At 39.0% G+C, this 12,162-nt stretch overlaps 1 long non-coding RNA gene across 2 annotated transcripts in view; it reads left to right on the top strand.

Moving 5' to 3' along the window:
- Positions 1-12,162, top strand: part of LOC135072315 (uncharacterized) — a 74,205-nt gene that overhangs the window by 16,115 nt on the left and 45,928 nt on the right. The window lies entirely within an intron of this gene.

Below are 12,162 nucleotides of genomic sequence, written 5' to 3'. Positions count from 1 at the left end.
GGTAGGTACAACCGAAACTTAAAAACATCAAAATATTCCTTTTTGTTGTAAAAGCTCTTTTCTACTTTTCTATCAACTATATTTTTAATTTTCTTTTAACAACATTTGTGGTTGATATTTATTTCTCACACAGGTCGAAATGATATTATAGTAATTTATATATTCTCAATAAACACAATCTCATACTTACTGAGAGCAATCATACAGGTTTATCATTTTACTCATCTACACTAATATTATACAGGGTAGAGATGAGACGTGAAAATTTAAGATCAGCTACGGGCATTGCCAAATACCTGATCTATAATAAGTTTAATCGTATGTATCAAAGACTGAAGTAAGTCTCGAGTATTATTACTATTATGGATAATTTTTGTATTATTATTACATTTTCTTCCATAAACTTTGAATTTTTGACGAATTTCAATATCTAATTACTACATGTGATGTGATATAATATCATTGGAAAGAAGAAAAGCTAGATATGTTTTTAAGATCATTGACAATCCATTATCACCTTTAATTTTTTTTAAATCGAATTCTAAGTTGAATTTTTTATCGAGGTTTGTACTTTTGTTAAACTTTGGCGGCTCGTAACTAGCTATCCTAATCATTATCTGGATCTGAAATGTATTTTATTTGACTAAATACATATTCGATATTAATATCAAATAAAAAATATGGTTGAAAACACGCGAGAAAAAAAATTGAAGAAACTGCTTCTGAAAAAAATTGAAGGTCAAATTTCGGAAAAAATTAAATAAAAACAAAAATATCAATTAAAAAAAAGTTGTTCACTTAGAGTCAAATGGGCGAACTTGTATTCTTAAAATGACCTTACCTACACACCCACGAAGTTTGTCAAACCTTCCGCCAAACACCCTGTATTTACAGATAGTTGCAGGTAATAGCACTAATAATTTAAGATTGATATTGTATTATTTTACCTAATTAAAATTTGCATGTTTAATTTTTACCTTTTTAAATATTATGTACTTTCCTGCGTCCGTCCTGCTTAAGGCGCTACAAACCGGTCTCAGTTGGTCTTCAATATCTCTTTAAAACGAGCCTCTAGTTGGTCGTGTTCATGTTGTTAAGTTACATTTATTGATTTTATTTCGAGTGATGATGGTAAGACTGTAAATTATTTATGACCTAAATCTATACGTCTTATCTATCAATGGTAAATAAATATTGGTCAAACTATTTTCACGCGTACGAAGTTGCGGGCACAGCTAGTAATTAAATAAAATGGTGACAATTGGTACCATCATTAAAAAGTAAACTGTGTTTTATTTTTTACTTAACCACGTTTCAGGGAACAAAAATGAAATATTAAAAGAAATAGGTACGACAGATTACGATGCAACTTGCAGAATACCTTGAGGTTCACGGTCGGCGCCAAGTCCTTGCTAGAGAATTATAATTATCGGTAACGGCACAGAATAAGTAATAGTACAGGTACAGAAGGATTACTCCGTAAGACGATTTAAATAAATGCGAGTCTTGCTACGACGCGATACAGTGGAATTCAGCTCGCACAGCACTACGTACCTACAATTTTATTCACCTACAAGTTTTGTCTCTTTCTATCGCGTGCCTCTGAACTCTTCTTACGCTGTTAGGGTTGCTGTCTAGTGAAAAAATAATTAATCTACTTATTTGTAATGAGGTACGTATGTAGGTAAGTATGCATTCATTATGGAAAACCTTGGGAGAGGCCTTTGTCCAGCAGTGGACGTCATTTGGCTGAAACGAACGAACGCATTCTGAGCAGTAGTCATAGTAGGTTAGGTTCCTATACTATCCTAAGAATTATTGATTACCTACATGGCCAACATACCTTTCAGCATCTTTGGGAAGCGAAAAAAAAAAGATAAATCCGGTAGATTACTTTTCGAATTTAAACACCCGAACGCCGCACAATATTTCTTTCTCTTTATGTCCATTTTTAAATAATACTTCGATCATAGAATTATAATCATACTACAACGCACGCCAGCGTCCTGACGAGCGCGCGCGTGACACTCGACTGATATAATACCCGCCGGCGGGGCGCTTCGCTGTAGGTAATTATCGGATGTACCGCGCGGAGTGAGCCAGGCCTGGTAACGGGCAGGCCCCGCGTGGAACGGGACCGCGCGCGGGGGGCGCGCACCTGCGCCTGCGCACGGTGCACGCGGACCGGCCGCCTCACACTGCCACCAGCATTTGGAGCCTTCACGAGCTCATTTTCATACCCATCTTTTACTTCTGGGGATTTACTAACCTTCTGCCCACTAAAATCATGAGAAAAAATAAGAAGACAGACAAACAAAACAATGATTGTTCAAATCTGTTCTACTCGATTTATTGATCTTCAGTTCTCCAGAAAAACACTATCTAATAACTTAAATTGAAGTTCACTAAAATCATTTATTTGGAAGAATCGCAAGTCATCGGAAAATTAAAAAAACGCTCGGATCAAATGGTTTTACTTGCCCTAGCAACGTAACAACAATATAATCCGATGAAATTGAAAATATAAACATTAAGCCGATAGTCGTAGTAAATGACAGTTCTATATTTTATAATCGTTGAGTCACGAGAAAAAGTATTTCAAGGTTCGCAACTGCATTGTTTATACCTACCGTACGGTATATTTATTATTAGCAAGCATTTCAATAATAAAACGAGTGCGATATCAGCGCGTTTCCGCCGGCAGCGTGTTCGCATTTTCTGTAGCACGTTAGAGCTGCACCGCGACAACGCGCGCGGCGTGCTGCATTGTTTTGTTATCTCCTCAATATCGCCCGATAACTGCTGTTTAGCACGAAGTACATCTACCGATAACCCAATCAGGTGCCAACTAAACAACAGAGGCGCCTCCATTGAAAAGGCAGGTTTTGAGGTTATTTCGAGCGGCGCCGACACGTGCGCCAACGTGCTTACGGCCCGAAGCCTTCGTGTGTGGATGGACAAATAGTTACATACGCGAGTTTCTTCATAATCCGATCTTAGTTTATTTCATAATACAGAATTGAATATGGCATTCTTTTCATAAAATACAATATCGTAGAATTAGATTTCCAATAAAAATTTACTGGTGGCTTGCTTCACACTTCGCACTGACTTCTCGAGCAGAAAGTTGAAGTGATAGGTAGGTAATTTATAAGTAATTAGTCGAGTATCGTCAGTCATCGTTCCACTTGGCTGGGCCGTCGATGCGCGTGCGCTGCCGGAGTGTGCGGCATCGGCACCGCGTGGTGACAAGTGCGGAGGGTCGGTCGGCGACCTCGCCGCCGTGGGCGCGCGATAAACTTCATACGCTCATCTACATAACACACATGTGCACAGCCATAAGCCGTCTGTATCGCTCCGGCTGGTTATGTTCGATGCCGTTACATTTCTTGCTTTGAGATCTCGTTCGGTGCTCGGTTCTTGTTTCAAAACTCGCCGGCCCCGATCTGCGGTGAGTCCGAGTATTGATGCCACCAAAATTTAAAAATGTTCACGATATAAGCAAGTATCTTATCGCGCTATCGATTCAAAGCAGTATGTTATCTAAGTAATCAAAAACGAAGTCGCTCTATTAACGACGTAAAATGGCTAAATCATTAGAGCTGGACTAGCTTGGTAAATGTGGTAAAAAAAAATAACATTAATGAATAGTTTAGATGTTTCAACTATAATTATTACTAACATAGATTAAGTCCTTTATAACTAACAAATAATGAGTCATGTTACTTGAATAAACAAATTATATTATTATTATTAATGCCATTCTCTGACGTAATAGAGGCAAGTGACACATGTAACAGGAACAGTGCTATTTTTAGCACTTTAAAAACGCGGTTAGTTAATCGCGTAACTCTACGTATGGGATTAAAATGCCGTGTTTTAATTAAAACGCGTTTGTAAGGCAACAGTTGAGCGTCATTGGTTTTCCTTCGAGAGTTTTTGCTTACGTGTATGGATTCACACGCGAGCGCCGGCAGTCGTAGCAAGAACTAGCGTTTGTTTTCGTTATGTATCTCTTCGGGATTGTTCTGCGCCTACTACTTGCTGGATTCGGTTACGATTACAGATGTCTGTGCTTTAGAATGCATAATCCAATAGGTAGTTGTCCATACGAATAAAACGGATACAGAAGAGATTTCTTTGGCATTTGTCACGCTCCTTTGGTCTTACAAAAAAGCTTTCATCTTATAGAGAAAGGCTCATGAACTTCAAAATGTTATTACTAAATCAGCGTAAGGACTTGCTTGACCTGTCCCTCTAGAAAAGTGGCAAAACGTGACTGTTGTAAAGATGGTTGAAAGGTCGTTTTTTGTATGGGAGTTACATCGCTCCGTGAATATATTCGATTTTCGATTCGATCAAAAAGTGCCACGCTTTTCTCCAAAACATCATAAGAAGTAAGGTTGACAGTGGCCAACTCCTGAGTAAATGTAATCTTCTCGTACCACGTACGATCCCCAGCAAGCCGATCTCACCCCTTAGTGCCCCCTGCCGCAAAACCGTCCTGGGTAGGAGCTCTACCATTCCTCGTTTATGCAAGTTGTTAAATGAGCACAGTGTGGCGGTGGATTTATTCTTTCTAGTTTTGCTTACGGTTACGGATATCCATCACACCACGCTTTAAACATATTACTTTACAAATTAGAAGCTGAATATGACTTGTTCGAAAATCGTTTGAATATTATTTCCTGTTATCGTTACATTTTTCATGATGCTCCTCCTAGTGGTCGTAGCTATGTTACATAGCTGTATAGCCTTCCTTGATAAATGGATTATTCAAAACAAAAAAAAATGTTTTCAGTTTTTAAGATTGGCGTGCTAGCTATACATACATTATAAGCACACACACTTCAGCTTAATCGTGTTCTGTTAAGATCCTCATATCACATCGTATTGAAATAATCGTTTAATTAGACCGCTTTTCAATCGAGTTTTAGTTGTTGTTTTCAAATCCTCAATTATTTTAACGGGTAAATAAATATTTATAAACTGAGATAGGTTTATAATAGTAATTTCACTTTCACAGTGTTATCAGATCGGATGTTTGTGTAGTCATGTAGTGTTTTCGTAATTGTCATAGTTTAGTTCAATAGTGAAGATATTGCAAATTAATGCTTTTTATCCCAAAAATATTAGGTATATTTAAAAAAAAAGTTCTGCACATCATCTCAATGAACTAGTCCTCGGCCTTGAAAACTTCAGCCATGATGCCATTTCAATTAAAATTCCTCGTAAAACTCATGGCCGCAGTGCTGGGAGCGCGGGCGCGAAGCGCGGGAGCCCCGCGCCCGCGTAGTGCTGCTTGACATCTCTCTGCTAGGGTTGTCCAACTACAAGGGGCATTCCGCATTTCTACGACGCGCAGCGATAGTGTCTACTGCTGAAGACATGAAAATAATGACATGAATTACATACATTGCCGGTAACATATTCATTGATCATGCGTAGTGATGCGCGCATGACGTGCGCTATTCAAGGAGCGCAAGTGCCCCTGCTCGACTCTGGCACGGCGCATACTGCGCGGATTGCCATAAAAAAAAAAAAAAAAAGTGCCCCTGCAACTGCTCTGCAGCTCTACGTGCACGCCGCTGTTTTGTTTTCAACCTTAGCATTTCATGTAAAAGCTGCATACTTAATTGGTGTTATTATGCTAATTATTGTCTATATTATTGTCATCAATGTTCACTACGCTAGAATATTAATCCTGACATTTAACATATTATTCTTTATACAAGACTCATGTCGTTTATGTTCAAACTGTGTTCGGTTAGCCCCGTCTATGTAAATTACCGATTAACTTTCTATGTCCATATTACCTACTTGACAAGTTTGCTGAATGTGTTGATCTGACGACATAAAGAGCCACTGATTTATAATTGATCGGAACCTGCTGCTCGTAGTTTTAACAATCTGTCACAAAATGTGGATAATAATATTCTCTTGCAATTCTTTCATGGGCACGCATTTTAATTGTTCGTGGCGAGCAGGAATCGAATTCCTTGGTACCTACCGCCTGACTGCGGTGACAGTAGTTGGCAACTGGACACTAGATGCGATGCGCATGTGTGCGGTGGATGGCAGGTGCATATGGCAGCCTTGAGGCAAGTGTCGCGCCGAGAAAATATTGGATGGGTGGTTCGCGTCGCGGCCGGCGCCCGCGCAGCCGCTTCTACGCACACGCCTGCGCCACACATTCACCACACGGACACGGAGACATATGTGTGGAGCAGTTTTATTTATGCAGATATCTTCGCTATTTAAAGACGCAATAGACACCGTTTGGATCGGAACTAACTTTATTTAACTTAGTGATGTAGATAGTGTGCTGATAGACTACCTCTGTTTACAAAGTAGATATCACATTCACCACCATGTGTAGACCATGACTATCATAGGTAATAATTATATAGTTATGATAACTATGTCTTTTTTTCTTGATTTTCTGCTAACCTGTCGAACGCATGAGGCAGTGAAAATGTTTTCGAAACAACGTCGTTTGTGACTAAATCATTCGAGTCCATAAGCTGTCGAAACTAAGGGGCAGTGGAAAAAGAATCACAACAACGGCATTCGAATCTACGTAGGAGACCCAAAAAAAAATATTAACGAATGTATGGATAACAATAAAAACTTTATTGGGCTGATATGTGACAAGTGTACCTAACATAGTTACGAATACCTAACCAAAGCGTTATTATGTTTTGATTTTAATGTTTGTAAATTTTGTGGTTTTAATTAAAGAAATGTTTTTGTTTGGCACTAAATAACAAAGGCCGACTTAAAGACCAATGGTTTTGGGATCTCATCTTCTTTTTGTCGTGTCGACAACAAACCTACACAGCCCGAAACTCCGCCACAAGAGTGGCGTTGTTGTTGGGATCTCATAATGGCTTTTCTTTTATGAATCTTGGACGGACTCGTAGGTTCAAAAGTTGAAGAAAAGGGTTTATGAATGAAGGTGGCGGGGTGGGCGTGCGTGGCGCGGGGGCGGGCGGCGGCGGGGGGCGGGCGGCTCGCCTTGGGCGGGTCATCGGCCGCGCGGGCCAGCTGCCGAGCTCCTGCTGGCGCTTTACGTAACCACCGACCAGCTCCTAAATCATTTCAAACCACTAGATAGATGTTGTTTTACTTTTGTTTCAATTAAATTGGTAAATTTCTTCAGTATTCCAGTCAGTATTGGTATATTGTTAAATTACAATTTAGTAAGGATGAATGAATTAATGGATGTCTGTTACTCTTTCACGGAAATAACTACTGAACGGATTTAGGGCAAACCAATGGCAACATTGATGACACGAGCTACAATATTTAGGGCATACACCAATCACAAAAGTCGGTATGAAATAAAATAGTAAATAAATAGTGTTTTGAATGAGAGCTATCGTATTAAATTTGTCTACTTCAGTCACTGTGTAGAGTATGGTCCTGTCAGTCGCTAGTGGCTAAGACAAAGGCGTCAACTGGTGAGCGCTGAAAGGGAAAACTAAGGCTGGGTTGCACCATCTTACTTTAACTTTGACAAACGTCAAAAATTTGTCAAAATCCATACAAAAAGCCTTGGTTATCGTCATAGTCACCGTTAAAGTTAGGTGGTGCAACTCAGCCTAAGTATCGTATGGCAATCACACTGTGGCGCCTCTATGCCTCTGTTTGATGGCACGTCTATGACTACAACAAACATATTTTTTTATAAAAGTGGCCTTTCCTGATATAGGCTATTCATAACCATATCTCTCGTATGTCAATCAATCACGGGCAAAGCCGCAGGCAAAAGTTTTTACTAAGTAGTTTGAGCAAAGATACGCATGTTTGCCAGTTCTGTTACTTGAACTTGGCTTGTCACGATGCCGCGTGTCTAGATAGTTTTTTAAAATTAAGTTTTTTTTAACAATTACTTTTATAATTAGTAGGCTTTTGGTCACTGAGTAGGTAAAGTGGCTGTCTGTTGGAAAAGAAACCCGGATCTCTTAATTTCTAGAAGTAAACTCACAAAGTTACTGAACTATATCTCTTTATTATTCGTGTAGGTAGACTGTACATAGTTATTGTAGAACAAAGCTGGTTGGAGTAAACCCTTAAGTAAGGAGCGCACTGTGATTGATTTACAAATCATAGGTACCTCTCATACCAACTTGGGTAATGTAAGAAAAATGTAGAATGTATGATTAGACAACAAGGCGGATGCATACCTGGTGCAGCTCGAGTGCGCGCGAAGGCCGCCGGGCGGCTGCTGGGCGGCGTGCGCGGGCGCCACATAACTGCCCTAACGCAATCGCTGGCTACAAAATATTCATAACAATGCTACAAATAATAATGTTATCAAGACAACATCATGATCATGTCACTTAATTTGTATTTGTGGGAATCAATTAAACTCTCGACCGAAGATAACTACGAAGTTATGATGCGTTGAAGTTCCGCGTGACGTCACAAAGTGCCACGCTTTTAAGAACGCGGTGACGTCACGGGCCTATTCTTTTGAATTTTGGCGCGCTTTATTTGTTTGAAAAAGTGAAAAATACGCGTCGAGTATTTTCAACCGACTTCAAAAAAGGAGGAGGTTCTCAATTCGACCCGTATGTTTTTTTTTTTTCTATGTTTGTTACGCGATAACTCCGCCAATTATGAACCGATTTGAACAAATTTTTTTTCGGCGTATAGGTAATACCTCAAGGGTGGTCCCATTTAAATTTAATAATAGAAAAAACAACCCCCAAGGGTGGAAAATTGGGGATGAACTTTTTTATACGCAATATCTCCGCCGATTATAAATCAATTTGAACGATTATTTTTTTGTTGAATAGGTATTATCAAAAGGGTGGTTTCATGCGAATTTGAAGAAAATATTTCACCCCCAAGGGTGGAAAATTGGGGATGAAGTTTTTTATACGCAATATTTTTAATTTTTAGTTTTTTTTGTGTTCACGCATTTGAAGTCGGTTTTATTTTTTTAAAAAGGTAATTATTTGATTAGTTAATCGTCGGACTAATTTTATTCAAACTCTTGCTATTCTACCCAGGAAACATCCGTAATCAATTATCTGTAAAGTATGTTCGTGACTTTATGGTCACCGTTGCCGTATAAAAGGAGCGCTTCAGATGTCGCTAGTATCGCGCTCCGCGGCCCTCCCCGGCGCCCGCGCCGCCGCGCCCCCTCGACCCCAAACACATTAACATTCAAATTTATGTCACCATTATCTTTCGGTAAACATCGCTTTTGTCAAATCACTGCCTGTACTGTTTTATGAGCGAGTAGCGGACACGTCCTCTGTACGCAAATGCGGGCTAGCTATCCGAGTTACGAAAGAATGTACGAGTATAGGTAGGTACTCAGTAAGTTATGTTTCTACCATAAAGTCGAGGTGACGGTCTTATGCTCTCGTAACATTTACCGAGTTCTCAATTTTATTTAATCTAGATGCAAGAAGGTTTGGTTCTTATAAATTGGTTTCCAATACCGCTTCCCCCTTTTTATATCACATAGGGATTTGGGATACATGGGCGGCTAGGCTTATTAGAAATAACCGGTAATTATTAATAATTTTCAATTTATCACATTTACCGTGACATCTATAAATCTATAAATTTTTATATTTTTAGACTCGATGCCTTAATCTTGGCACTTGGCTGGCCAAAAATACAAATACACAAAATCATTTATTGTGAATCATAGGTAAATGACATGTAAAATATCATTAATACTTACATAATAATATGTTACTGTAAAAGCCCATGCTACGGTAGATTGAAACTATTTTATAGCCTAAGTGTGTTCACCAGAAAAAAATAGGATTCTAATGGTGAAAATTTTTTCAAATCGATCCAGTAGTTTCCGAGCCTATGCAATACAAACTAGGGCATGTAATATCGGAAGGTTTTCAATTCCGATATTGGATTCCGATATTCGATTTCAATATCGGAATTCCGATATTAATATCGGAATTGAGTTTATGTATTATAAATTTTAAATATTTGGTTATATTCGTATAATTTCTCGATTGTATACAGTAAAATAATGATTTTAATAAAAATCTTTAATTTAGTATAAAATAACACTTCTTAAAATTATAATATTGAAGTATTTAAAACCATTTTGTGTGTTATGGGTAACCATTGCATTTTGGTAACTGATAATGGGCCAATTATGGAAATGGACTAGTAAAGAATTTAAGTGTTTTTGTAAAACAGGTATCAAACAAACTTTTACTCCTTCAACCAATACTGGCGGAACGATTTGTAGAGTCATTCAAGTCACATGTTACAAACATTTTAGACAGTGGTATAAAACTTGAATATGCTTGTAATTTGTTCCTTTTTGATTATCGATGTACTACTCACAAAACCACGGGGCGTCATCATCGTCATCATTTCAACCCTAAGACGTCCACTGCTGAACATAGGCCTCCCCCAATAATTTCCACAATGGCTGGGTGGTGGCGGCCTGCATCCAGCGCTTTCCTGCTACCTTTATGAGGTCGTCGGTCCACCTTGTGGATGGAAGCCTTATGCTGCGCTTTCCGGTACGTGGCCTCCACTCCAGAACCTTGCTGCCCCATCGGCCGTCAGTTTTGCGTACTGGGGCGGAATCGCTGGAAGACCTCGGCACAATGCTCGACCTAATCGAGTCTCCCAACAGGTAGGCCTTGGACATGGACAAAACGAAGCTTATGACCATGTTCCGCTCTACCTATTTTCGGTTGGGAGCCTGATTTTCGAGATTGTTGACAAGCATGTCAACCTCGGATAAACGATTCAGCTAAGTAGATTCAATTTCGAGAAAGCGGGAAATCGTCAAATCCTACTCGGCTGGGCCGCGATCGGGAAACTACACAACATCTTTTCGTCCAAAATACCTCAGTGCTTAAAAACGAAAGTCCTCAAACAATGTGTGTTACCAGTGATAATATACGGCTCGGAAACGTGGCCTCTCAAGGTTGCACAGCGTGCTATGAAGAGGGCTGTGCTTGGTGTTTCTTTACGAGTTCGAATCAGAAATGAGAAGCTCTGTTAACGAACTAAAGTCGCTGACATAGCCCGACGGACTAGCAAGTTAAAGTGGCAATGGGCAGGGCACATAGTAAGCAGAACTGACGGGTCATAGTCCAATTTTATTAATGTTTGGAAGGGAGTTGAGATGTCGTTTTTCATTGCTAAGACCAAGTACGGCAAGTGCTAAAATTGTTTTAGAACATGTTATGGTTAAAAATTATTTGCAGTGGGACAAAAAGTGATGTTGAAAGACATGAGAAAATCATTGGTCTTTGCCAATCATGTACTTTAAGCTTTGTAGCAGGTTATGGCGCTTTTAAACGCTTTGTTTAAAGTCTCAATTAAAACCTTTATCTGATTCCGATATTACGATATTGGGTCGCTCAATATCGGAATTGTAATATCGGATCTTGTCTTCCGAGATTCCGATATTACGAGATTCCGAGATTCCGATATTCATGCCCTAATACAAACAAACAATCAAATCTTTCCTCTTTGTAATATTAGAAAAAATGAAAAGAAAAAAGGAAAACTCGCTGACTGACTGTGTAATGTGCGGAAAAACCGACCGACATTTTTCCCGAACATTCAACTACACATACTTATTCGTATTATTCCATTTTAAAGCCCGGTGTGACGATTAATGGCGGGGCCGTTTATGTGTGTAACAAGTAGAAGTCATAGTTATTATTTTTCCAGTGTGTCTACTTTCGTTGGAGTAGATTTTAAGAAATGAAAGAAAGAAAGAAAGAAAGAAAGAAACATTTATTGCCTGGACATCACAAAAGACAAATGAGGTAAAATGAAAAAAAAAAAAAAAACAAATAAGACAGAGGTGACATAAAACATACAATGAATGAGCAAGTAAACTAAGCAGTGCCACCCTGTCGCACAGCGATGCCCATCGCAATGGGACCCCACTCAGCACTCATAAATGAATAAATGTTTTTAATTTAATTAGTACTTTTTTTGTTAATATTATCCCAACCCTATACATTATCACGACGACGAAGACGAGACATCATAGCTCTCTCTGGCAAAAAGTTATCAAATCTCACGTAGAGGCTAGAGCCCTAACTTCACAAGATCTACTACACCTTAAAAAAGTGGTTTTGCCGTTTTGTTACTACAAAACGATTGCACTTGTACCTCTATAACAGAAAAGTAATGAAC

Source organism: Ostrinia nubilalis, chromosome 5 (assembly GCF_963855985.1).
Source record: "Ostrinia nubilalis chromosome 5, ilOstNubi1.1, whole genome shotgun sequence".
In the NCBI taxonomy this organism is placed as follows: Eukaryota; Metazoa; Arthropoda; class Insecta; order Lepidoptera; family Crambidae; genus Ostrinia; species Ostrinia nubilalis.
The sequence above is the reverse complement of the archived record's forward strand: the minus strand, read 5'-3'. Positions and strand labels throughout refer to the sequence as shown.